Consider the following 12,320-nt stretch of genomic DNA (forward strand, 5'->3'; position numbering starts at 1 on the left):
CCCAGATCGTAGGGGATATCCATCATTGTTGGTCATTTAGAGCCATTATCAGCAAACCGGAAGTCAAAATAAAACTATGTTCGTTTACGCTCGTCAGTCAATTTTACCCATTACCTATATAATTGAGGGTGTATGGCATTTTCAGTCAATCATTTTTGTCTCTTGGAAGATTACACGTATATGGGGGGTAAAATGAAAACCTAAACACAGAACATGCAGGAGAAAATGAAAGATTCCGAATGCTTATAACTCGAACATTCCTTACTGGATCGGAAAGATGTTTGCATCAATTGATAGGGAATTTTTCTACGCGTCTATTGTAATTAATAAAATGTTATTTTTCATTAGATGAACAATTGAATCACTGTAAAATGTTAAGCGTTATCTAAACGCCCTAACTGTCTCGTTTTGATTGGCCCAATTTACGGCTTCCCCAACACAGCCATCTTAACCAAGCAGCCTTGGGGAAATTGGCATTGCAAATTCATGTAAGCCGGGGGTATTTTTGTTCCGACTGAAATGTGTTTCCCCAACACAGACTTCAGAATCAAGATGTCTGGGGGAGTTGGCATTGCAAATTCATGCAGGTCAGGGGTATTTTTGTTCCGACCGGAATGTATTTCCCTAACACAGACTTTAAATCCAAGGAGCGTGGGAAATTGGCATTACAAATAACGTAAGTTGGAGGCATCTTTCTTCCAACTGAAATGTGTTCCCCTAACACAGACTTCAAATTCATGAAGCGTGGGGAAATTGGCATTGCTAATTCATGCAAGTCGGGGGTATTTTTGTTCCGATTGAAATGTGTTTACCCAGTATACGTACTTTGGTACTCGCTTATCTTTGTGCAGACTAATATATGTTTCCTTTACACTGTCTTCTAAACTTAGGAACCTGGGAAAATCGTGCAGACATTGAAGGAGAATGAACTTTCAAGTTTAAAGCAAGCAAAATTCATATTTGCTGCTCACTGAATTTCTACGCATACCATTTGATGATTAGGCAAAATATTGATAACCATTTGCTGCGATAACGCCTATCGATCAAACAATATGCGTTCGACGTACATGTCAAAATCGAAACTGAGTACCAGAAGTTCATCAATTCATGCAAATCCGCTGTTCGAAGAAGTACGTACACTTGAGAGATGCACCTTCAAAGTGAAATGTAAAATAAAATAATCGTTTGAAAATTCTACCGTTCACATATTTTGTCCTAGGCATCAAACCAAACGTAAAAGGACTGTCATTCAGTTTACTTGGAACGAAGAACATAATCTATCACAATGCATGCATGACATTACATGGCATTTATTCAATCTCTTTACTTAAAAAGCAAAGATATTGAATTCAATTAAATTCGGAAATTGTTTTACTCAATCAAAAATTCAATCAATACAAACAAATGATTGCTATGCTAAGGTAGTCCCACGTAAACCTTGCGGTTATATCAAAGATATAACCCACCCATTTTTTTGTGCGGGGGATAGGGACCGCACAAAAAAAGTCGCATAAAAAAATCGTGTAAAACTTCACCAGCTGCTTTAAAAAATCGCACAAAAAAAACGGACCAAGAACAGAAAACCGCACAAAAACAGGTTTTACTGTAGTGGAATTGGACGATATATGCGGTTCAAATTTGTATGCAGGCTTCGAAAATGGTTTGCGATGTTTGATACAGCTCGAATATGCAAACAACAGTCTTCGTTCCTCTCTCGATGTAATCACTTACTGTAACACAAGTGATTACTGTCATTCATACAAGTATCTGAACGATCCTCTCATATTTGGTTATATGTTCGTGAGAGGTTACTTGCATGACATATTGTGTATCATTCGATTTTGATCGAAATCCAAACACTGTATGTTTGTAATATGTTTGTCTCTAGCGCTGACCCACATTAATAGAAATTTGACCCCCCTTTCTGTTGACCGATTGATCCGAAATTTGGAGCACACCTCACACCTTTATCTCTCTAGTCATTATAGAACTGCGTATTTCATGATCTTGAAAATCCAAGATGGCATCCGCTACAAAATGGCGGATCACATATTTTCTCAAACACTTATCAATATGGGTCTCAAATAAAATATATATATATATATATATATATATATATATATATATATATATATATATATATATATATATATATATATATATATATATATATATATATATATATATATATATATATATGAAGAAGAGGTGTCATAACTACTAACTCCTACTTGCCTAATTATTTTCTGGCTTTTAGTACATTATTTTGTTTAATCACAATTAAACCGTTTAACTGAAAAAGTTTTTTTACTTAAAGCGAAACTTTAAGAGCATTCAATTGTGGTGCAAAAAGTCAAAAGATATAATTTCCTAACCTCACCATGAAAATATATGAGATCTGTGCAGGTTAACAAATGTTTAATTAAACGGTTATCGGTTATATTATTAGTTTAGTGCAAGGTAAATATTCAATCTTCCACCATGTGAACCTATTGTATATGGAAGAAATTGGCTCCATTTCCGTCCAGATGTATTTACCAAGCGCCGGTACTGTTTGTACCGCCAATTTTATCCTGCCCAATTGATCCATATTGAATAGCATTCCACCAAGTAAACCTCATTTCCTGTTAAAATGCTGATCAACATCCAATCAACCTTAACCGTTTTTTTGCCCTTCTTGGCAGCCAGAAATGCTCACAAAATTGGGATTTATGACTTACATCCGTTAGAAAGTTTTCTTTTTATTTTCCGCTTGTATCCTTTCAGTTTTCCAATTTCTGCTGCTGCGATGCCGTCGTGAGGGGTCAGGGGGGAGGGGGGTTAGACTGATCCAGCCGAACCTATAAAAACGACTTCCTCAAGTATTATTTCATTTTCATCGGATCCTTAATAGGATGGAATTCAGCTGCGGATACGCTATTTTTTCAGCTGGTGTAATAAAAGCCTCTACCGTCATCATATTTCGCGGATATTGTTCGATATTACCCTTCGCCCAGCTCCAGCGCGGCTCACTTTCCCAGGGTTCATCCGATGCGGCTCGGTTCGGTGGAGTACTCTTCTGTAACCGAAGGCGTTTCGCCTATGAGAAGTGGTAAGAAAATTCAATCAATTTCACATTTTAGCGGAGAAAAGAAAGCTCCATAGCCCGAGATGTGTGGTGTGGGGATGGGGGTCCAAGGCGGGCGCAAGATGACTCTGGAAGGGCATAAGTATAGGATAAAATTGTATCGATAACGAGGCGTTGTTGTGTGAAATCGATACGATGCAAAGCCTAGGCAGTTGTTGACACCCTCGGGCAAAAAATATGTACTGGTTGAGAACCAGTGGAGAGGAAAATTTTATGATTTGGAAAATTCCAAATCGCTGGCCTCCGTCGGCTGGTATTGAGTTGTTTGTGACAGTGTTTTTCCAGCACTTTGGTATGAAGCTACCGGGAGAGGGAAAATTAAATCTGAAGGATGTCAACATTTTAAATCGAACGTTGGAAAAAACAATAAACTTTGGCCATAATTTACTGGGATTTTTTTCCAAAGTTTAAGGTTAATTTAAATCTATATTATTATGGCTGAATATTCAAATTTCGAACTTACTGAACACGTTACGGTCAATGAAATGATATGAAATTAATGTACATGTTTGAGCAGCATCAAAACAATTCCAGTCATGTGAGGTTACGTCCGCTTGGAAAGTTTTATGTGCAATCTGCCGAAACCAGCAGTATTTTATCAGATTGACCACAAAATGTGCACCTATCGGTTCGGATGATAACACGATGTGTGTGGCTAAATAATCAATTAGGCGGCAATGCTAGACAGAAATATGAATTGCACAGCAAAATTCCGTCCCTAGGTGTGGTCAATTGTGAACAGTTCCAGCAAAATGTGTATCCAGTGTGAGGTTAATTCGGAAACCACGGACGGTGGTCATGGTGGTAAACGGACGAGATTTTTTTTGTGTTCTAACAGTTTACAACAGTTTATGTGACGGCGTTCGATACTAGATATGGGCACATGGCTATCATTACAGTCGAAAAATCTACCGACCGTGTGGAATGTTTGTAGGTTTAATAATCTGGTTTCGCTCGGATGAATGAGAGGTGTTCCACGCTTTACAGCACAAATATATCCCCGCCAAAATTCACGTTTGTTAATTGATCTGCGTAGGAATGGGAATTCCGCTGGTCAAATGGTTAGGCAGCGCCGGGAATGCGTTTGAAAGTAATCATGTTTTATTTTTTTTTACCTTACGGTCGTTTCCATTTCGGTAATTAAACGGATAAATTAATTGAAGCGCTTTTGAGAAGAGATTGAAAGGGGCGTTTATGTTGGATTTGTTTATGTGTGGATTTCACCGGACCACCGTATCGGAATAATCCATTAATTCCGCTTGGCGGTGTACGGTTTGCTCACATTGGAACAAACTCTGCTTTGATAATTCAACGGGATTACGCAATGTATAGGATTATCGAACTCGTCTAATTTAGGGCTGATTTGCATACGATTCGAGACCATTGTAAACGTCAATTATACAGTTCTAGAAATTCCGAGTTTTGTCGTTTGTAGAATTTTAAGGATTCATTACATGAGATGGGAGAATGGTCGAGCTTTCCTGACTGACTTAAAATTCTTTGATGCAAATTATCTATTAAGTTGAATCAATTACGCATGACTGAGAAACGAATCGTTTTCGTTGAACGCGATGAACTATTGCTCATTTTCTAGTCAACTAATGTACATTATGTCAAATATATACCGGGAATTTGGAATTTTAAATCTTCCCGCTGAACTTCTATCATTTTTTTATCTTTAAGTGGCTTTGTTTACAGCGCCATGAGGAACAAGTGAACTTTTTTTTTGTTCGGCGATGTTTGATATGGATATTGCTATTGGTGAAAGATATTGAAGTTTTATGTTGCAAACCAAATTTCTTGTGTCGAAACGTTGAAAATGATGCAGAATACATTAGGTGACTACAGGTAAACTTCGATATAACGTACATTTCACTTTCAAAATTGTACGTTGTATCGAATTGTACGTTATATCGAAGCATAATAAAGTACTCACAAACGTAGTCTATAATACATTATTGTGTTGCTATTTTAGTAAAGTTAATGAATAACTACAATCAGAAGACGAAGCCAGCCTTTCTCATGATGTTCCCCTTCGTAGTGTTGATTAAATCTTGATTCATTTAGAATCCGGAATTACAAAACCAGCTGTATTTCGGGATTGATTGAAGGTACAAAACTTGTTTTAGCATCACAATACAGATAATTCATTGTTTTATCAGAAAAAAAATATTGAAAAATTTTTTCCTTTACACTTTGGAAATGTGTACGTTATATAGAGGTAAAATGTACGTTATATCGAGTGACGTTATATCGAGGGTACGTTATACGAGGGTACGTTATATCGAAGTTTCCCTGTATATCGAAAACATAGGTGTATGAATGGTATAAAGCATTCAAAGGCGACCGAGAAGAGCTGAACGATTTGTCTCGTCAAGCACGAACATCCACCTCTTCAACTGATGAAAACATCGAAAAAATAAAAGGAATGGTGCTCGGAAATCGCCATCGACCTCTGACCCGACCCACTCCGATTTTTTTTAAACTTGGTACATACTCAAAATCACAATTTTCATTATCTTATATCCAGTTCGAATTACGAATGGTTTTTCAAGTTCGTGTTCAATATCATTGATGTTTTTTTTTTTAAATCGTAACTCAAAGCCATTTTTTTAAATTTTTTTTTATCTGAGAGGTTTTTGGCCTTCCGGACTGGTTTGCCTCTGTATTCAAAATCCAGATATCTAATTAAAGTGTGGCCGAGTGGTTAGCGTTACACCTAACATGCCGGGGGTTCGGGTTCGATTCCCGTTCTGGTCGGTGGATTTTTTCGTTAAGGAAATTTCCTCCGACTTGCACTGTGGTCATGCGTATTCTACAGCTTGCCACTCAGAATGCATCCAAGGCGTGATATTTGGCATATAAATTTCAACTAAGTACTAATCAAAATGACGCAAGTAGTACACGTTGAGACGGCAAAGTTCCTTTAGGAACGTTAGTGCCATTTAAGAAGACGAAGATGTCTAATTAAAATATGATTAAAATATGATTTAAAATTCTTTATATCTGAAAACACCCAGCCCTCGATATTTTTTAGCATATTTTAATTGAAATGCCCTTCCAATTTAACAAATTTTGACGAACAGTGGTCCCTCAAAAATTCTAGGTTGCATTAAATAAAAAAAATGAACAACAATGCCTGACCGAATGAATGGTCTAGTTTCGTTCCTTAACCTTCGAGGCATCTAGTATCACATATAACAACAGTGTCCGTGACGATTTTCGTTGCGATAACGACGTGGCAACGCACAAGTGCTACAAAATACGTTAAAAAATAATGTGATGGTGTTCTGGATAGAGAATTTTATGCTGATTTCGAATTTGTATTCCGTTTTCAGTTTAAAAAAGGCGGGTGGGTAATGTCGGGGACATAGCCGGAGAGACGTAGGACTACACCAAGGGATGTCCATTATTCGAATATCATGGAGCACAGATCCCAGAATGACCAACTTTTCATGCACAAAATTACCACACCACACAGTAACTTTTTGGTCGTAAAGAGGTTGCGTTTCGATGAATTGAGGGTTTTCAGTAGCATAAAACCGACAATTTTGTTTACTCACTCCTCCATTCAAGTTGAAATGCGCCTCATCAGACATTATGATTTTTTGCCAAAAGCCACGTTCATTTTTGGCCATTTCGATGGTCCATTTCGCAAAATCAAGTCGACGTGGTAGGTCAGATGGGTTATGTTGTTGAGCCATTTGAATTTTATACGGAAACATTTTCAAATCAACACGAATTATGCGTCGGAGAGTGGTTCGAGCGATGCCTAACTCTTGCGAACGATGGCGACCTGATGTCGATGGAGTCTCTGCAACACTGGCTCGAACGGCATCAATATTCTCGTCGAAACGTCTTGGTCGTTGTCTGGATAGATGACTGGCATTACCAACACTACCAGACGATATAAATTTGGCATATAATCGACGTATAGTGTTGTCTCCAGGTGATGTTTTAACTTTATTTTTATTTTTCCACGCACGTTTAGTTAACACAATTGAGAAGTTATTTTGAATGTACAGCTGAACAATTTCAGCGCGTTGTTTAGGTGTGTATTGTTCCATGGTTAAAATTGTACTGAAATGACGCCTCCAACGCGGTATGACATTTGTTAATCTGACATCTCTGTCAAAATTTATGGGGTTGCCAGATGCTTCCACTTTAAATGGCCCACCCTGTATATTGAACGGTTAGACATAGTCCTACGTAAACATTTTTGAAGCTGTGAAATCCCCTTATATCCCCTCCCCCTGCACCCCCTTACAGGTTTTGGATAAAAAGATGATTGAAAACGTTTTCAAGAAATTTCAAAACATATATTCAGACACCCCACACCCCTTGCTTTGGAGTTCATTACCAAACTGACTCAAAAACAGATTCAGTACCTTCGAAAACACCAGTACACCAAATTTCAAGACATTTCCATTCATTTTTCTATTTAACCCTCCTGTACTCGCGTGCAAAATCGTAACACGTTTACTCGCGCACGGTGTCACAGACAGAATTGAACTTCTCTGTAATGTTGCTATTGTGTATTTTTCAGGCTTTATTGGAATTTATTTGAAGAAGAGGGTATGATTGAATGAAAAAACTCCAAAAAATATGTTTTCATCGTCTTTATCATGTTTTAATAGTCATCTAATTCAGCCTTCTCAAAAAAGAGTAATTTTTGATATTCCAACACAAATAACGAAATTCGAATTTTTCACTGTTATTAATTAAAAGTAAGTAACTGAATATAATATTATATAATATTCATGGAAGTACAAAGAGCTATAAAATAACATAAAAATGTATTAATCGATTGTGGTTTCATTGAAGTAAGAATCAGAACATAGCATAACTGCATGTTCGAAACAAATATATTTTTTACATTTCATGCAGTTGTTTCGTGTTTTTCGAGTCTTTTATCGAAGAGAATAATGTATAACGACCTTCTAGATAATTAGCAGATGATAAAGGTTCTGGAATATAAAATTTGCATATTTCTAATACTCTTTGTCTCTGTTTTCTTGGTAAACTAAGAATTAATGCCTTTTTTAGATGGGGCATAAAAAGATGATATAAAAGGTTCCTAGGATCTTCTTTATCTTTTTATTGTTGACGTAGGACTACGTCTAACCGGAAGATATAGGGGGTGAAATGGAAATCTAGGCACTGAACAAGTAGGAAAAAATGCAAGATTTGGAACGCTTATAACTCGAGCATTTCTCAATAGATCGCAAAGGTTTTTGCATCAATTGATAGGAAATATATCTACGCATCTATCATAACGAATAACATTTCATTTTTCTTGAGATAAATAATTGAATAATTGTGAAATATCAAGCATTGTCAAAATGCACTATGTGCCCATTTTTGATTGGTCCATTTTGTGCTCCTCAAACCGTACCGACCAAAACGGGCAACCAGAGCAGCAGCGAAATAGAATGAAGCACGATTGGAAAGGAAAAAGAAAAAAAAGACGAAACATTGGTCGCAGTCTCACACATGCGTAATTCTCGAGCCAGCCAGTCAGCTTAAAAATCCCCGCTCCGCTGCCGTAACGATCATTCTCATTCAAACCGTACACCACATCGGTTCGCATCACAACACATCAACAAACCAACCCAAGCAGCCATGTCTGGACATGGTAAAGGAGGAAAAGTGAAGGGAAAGGCAAAATCCCGCTCGAACCGTGTTGATCTGGAGTTCCCCGCTAGGCCGAGCGCGTTAGTACCAGTGCACCAGTTCACCTAGCCGGCGTTATATAGTTTCGGCCGCCGAAGTGATCGAGTTGGCTGGTAAAGCTGCTCGCGACGATAAGAAAACCCGCATTCAGAACAGAACACATTCGGTTCGGTGGACATCAAGACAACAGGCAGTTGCAGCGAGTGGCAAACGCAATCGCAAAACGGCATCAGGTAGCAGTAGAAAAAAGTTTGTTCTTTATACAAACTGCTTTGGTGGCAAATCCAGAACAAGGCGGCATCGAGGGCGTTCGAAATGGTTTTTTTCAAAACCACGAGTACTAAGTTTTCTAAATTGGAACCATTCCATAAAACAAGGCGCTTTTCAGGGCCATTAAACCTTCCAAAAAAGAGTTTAGGAAATAAAGTTCAATGCTTTCTAAAACATTATCCAAAATAATAATAAAACACAAATTGATTTTTTCATAATTTGTTTGCCAGGGTCTGATGAGTATGTGAATTTGGCAGTTGTTCTGAGCTTATTGATAGTTGGGGACTTTCCTGATTATTCAATTTTCACCAATTCTTAAATTGTTTCCAGATTGAAAGTTGAAAGTCGACACTGTACCACTGTCATCGCAAATGTTCAATTACAGGTTAAAATCGCCTCCAATGCGACACTGAGTGGTGCTTCGGCACGTCGCATTGAATGTAATTTACTGTACAACATGTCACAAAGCTGGATGGGAAGAAATTTTCCAACTGTGAAAGCTGTGGCGAGTGGCAAACGCAATAGCTAAACAGTAAGGTTTAACCGAACAAGATGGGAATATCGAGTGATAACAAAAACACAACACCAAAGGTTCTTTTCAGAACCACAACATGTTCATAAAGAGTAAACAGTAAACTAATTCATTTTTCAGGTAGATAGGTAGGAGAAGAAAATAAAACAATATATTTAAAATATATATTTAACAAAAGCTGTCCTCTTTGTATAGTCCTACGTCACTCCGGTTATGTCCCCGACATTACCCACCCGTCTTTTTTTTCTTGTCGATATTGTCCATTATAAAAAAATATCTCCGAAACTGTATCTGTTAAAAATTACCATAAGCTAACGATTAGTTTATAGTTTACTGTTCGCAATTCTTCCACAAGTGAAATTCTTTCACAAGTGTGTATATATGACCATTCTATTTAGCGAATAACTATACGAAAGTCAAACATTTATATTTTGCTTTGAACGTATGAATCTAACGACGAATATATATATATACGAATAGTTAATATATGGATCCGTTCAATCCAGTTACAAAAGGAACTGGAATCAAATAAGAATAGTCCAGTAATGATCTTATGCATTATATTCAATAAATATTCCACGCCACTAACATTAATTTATACATTTCATTCAACAATGTTTTAGAATATGAAAAAAGGCACTTGTCCAAAAAAGTTACTCCTATACTCGCGTCGGTGTGTCAGACCGAAAGTGTTGAAAAAGTGACACACGTCCTTTGTACCAACACATGCGATACGTTAAACGATGACGAACGACGAATAACGAAACTAAAGAGAATCGCAAAGTCGTAGTGTTGATATTTTCTGAGAAATGAACGAATTATTGATTTCTCGGTCTGAGAGACCAATGCGCGAGTATGGGAGTGTTAATGTCACCTAGAATTTCTCAGGGACCACTGTGTGCCGTTTCGGACTCATTAAAATGGAGATATGAATTTTTAAAAATTTATGAAATTTCAATACTTTGTGAAATCGTAATCATTTGAGAAAAGTAGCATAAAAAAATGAAGTCTACATGCAATTTTACATGAAGTACTATGTGTAACCTTTTTTTCGAGGACTAACCGTTCTCTGTGAACACGAGAGTAAATCGGCAGAATGTTATAGGTAATTCTGTACTATAACATTTACTCTCAGGTTAGTTAGAACAGTATATGGCATTCGGAGCTGGGCTATAATATGGATACTACATACCGTTCTGAATCATATTTCGGACACTTTGTTCTAATATCTTGAATTGATTAATGCACAGATGATATAACTATAAAATTAATATTACAATTGCTTCTTTAGAGTAATCCCTTGGTTTCACTATCATTTCATATGAGAACTACATTTGAATTATAGCATAATCGGCAAAAAGCTATCAACACTACCCGCTCTAAAATATTTTCGAGCGGTTATCGGTCCGATGTCGACCGAGCGCCATAAAGTGCTACAAAAATGCCGTAATCTAACCCCGCTTTGCCCCCCGCAAACAGCACTGCCTACAGCTTCGGTTATAAATATTCGCGATAACGTGTACTGAGCGAAACGGCATCACTGCAGCGATTGCGTTCTCTCTCACACTGAACTGTCAGTCATATAAACGAAAACGAAAGGAGCGAACGGATTAAAGAATTAGCTTGGGCAAGTAATTTTTCATCAATTGATAATGATATGTTATATTTTAAAGTATTTTCTTTGAATTTCAGCTGACAGTGATATGATGGATGAGAAATAATGGGCAGAATTTATGGATAACCAACGGGTACTGCAATGTATTATTCCTACGCTCTAAGAGGGAAGTTCCAGTAATGTCTCCGTGTCGATGCATTTTATTTCAGAGTACTTCGCAGTAGTGAAAAAGCGTCGGATATCATGGATTCAAAGGCCCATCGCTACAGTTACCGATCCTCAAATTTGCAACTTCGTTGGCAGCTGGTATAGGACGATTGCATCAAACACCCATCGATGATGCTATCAACATCCCGGAATTCCGCTGGATAGGGTTATTCAGGTAAAATTCACTTGTACAATTTAATACAATTAAAATATTCATGTCTACATGTAGTTTTCAGTGAAAATTTGATTCGTTCATACCGGTGAACCATTGCATTGGATGGTGTCGTTACACACTGTCGTCTGAAATGAAGCTTTACTCGTATCAAATGTTTCTACAGAAAGCATATTCATCGGACGGCAATTCTGGAAATGTTCTCTCTGAATGGTATAGCATATTATACTTTGTTTCAAGGAAAAACTGATTCGTTCATTATATGGTGTAGTATAGTATAGCTCTAATGTTATAAATGTAGTACAGCCTTGTGTCCGTCAATGATATACAATATGTATTGTAAATAAATTAAATCATTTCCATCGAAGGTGTTTTTTAATGTTTGTTTCAACTTTAATGCAAACAAAATGAGTTATAGTGTCGCAAATATGGAGCAAAATAAAGAGAAAATCCGACATATTTTACAGTACTACTATGACAAAGGCAAAAATGCATCTCAAGCTGCCACTAAAATTTGTGCAGTTTATGGACCCGATACAGTTTCCATTTCCACCGCACAACGATGGTTTCAACGTTTTCGTTCTGGTGTAGAGGTCGTCGAAGATGCGCCACGCTCCGGAAGGCCTGTCGTCGAAAATTGCGACAAAATCGCTGAATTAGCCGAGAAAGACCGGCATAGTAGCAGCCGTAGCATCGGCCAAGAGCTGGGGATAAGTCATCAAAC

General features: G+C 37.4%; 1 long non-coding RNA gene across 2 annotated transcripts; it reads left to right on the top strand.

Annotated features, from left to right (window-relative positions):
* The first annotated feature begins 10,970 nt into the window (after positions 1 to 10,970).
* Positions 10,971 to 11,957, top strand: LOC129770017 (uncharacterized). Of its 2 annotated transcripts, none has more exons than XR_008742012.1 (4): positions 10,971 to 11,233; positions 11,295 to 11,360; positions 11,427 to 11,599; positions 11,654 to 11,957. It is a non-coding gene; the product is annotated as an uncharacterized LOC129770017 (long non-coding RNA). The 2 variants fall into 2 exon arrangements; XR_008742013.1 differs by having other exon boundaries at positions 11,295 to 11,350.
* Positions 11,958 to 12,320: the final 363 nt, after the last annotated feature.

This window comes from Toxorhynchites rutilus, chromosome 2 (genome assembly GCF_029784135.1).
Source record: "Toxorhynchites rutilus septentrionalis strain SRP chromosome 2, ASM2978413v1, whole genome shotgun sequence".
In the NCBI taxonomy this organism is placed as follows: domain Eukaryota; kingdom Metazoa; phylum Arthropoda; class Insecta; order Diptera; family Culicidae; genus Toxorhynchites; species Toxorhynchites rutilus.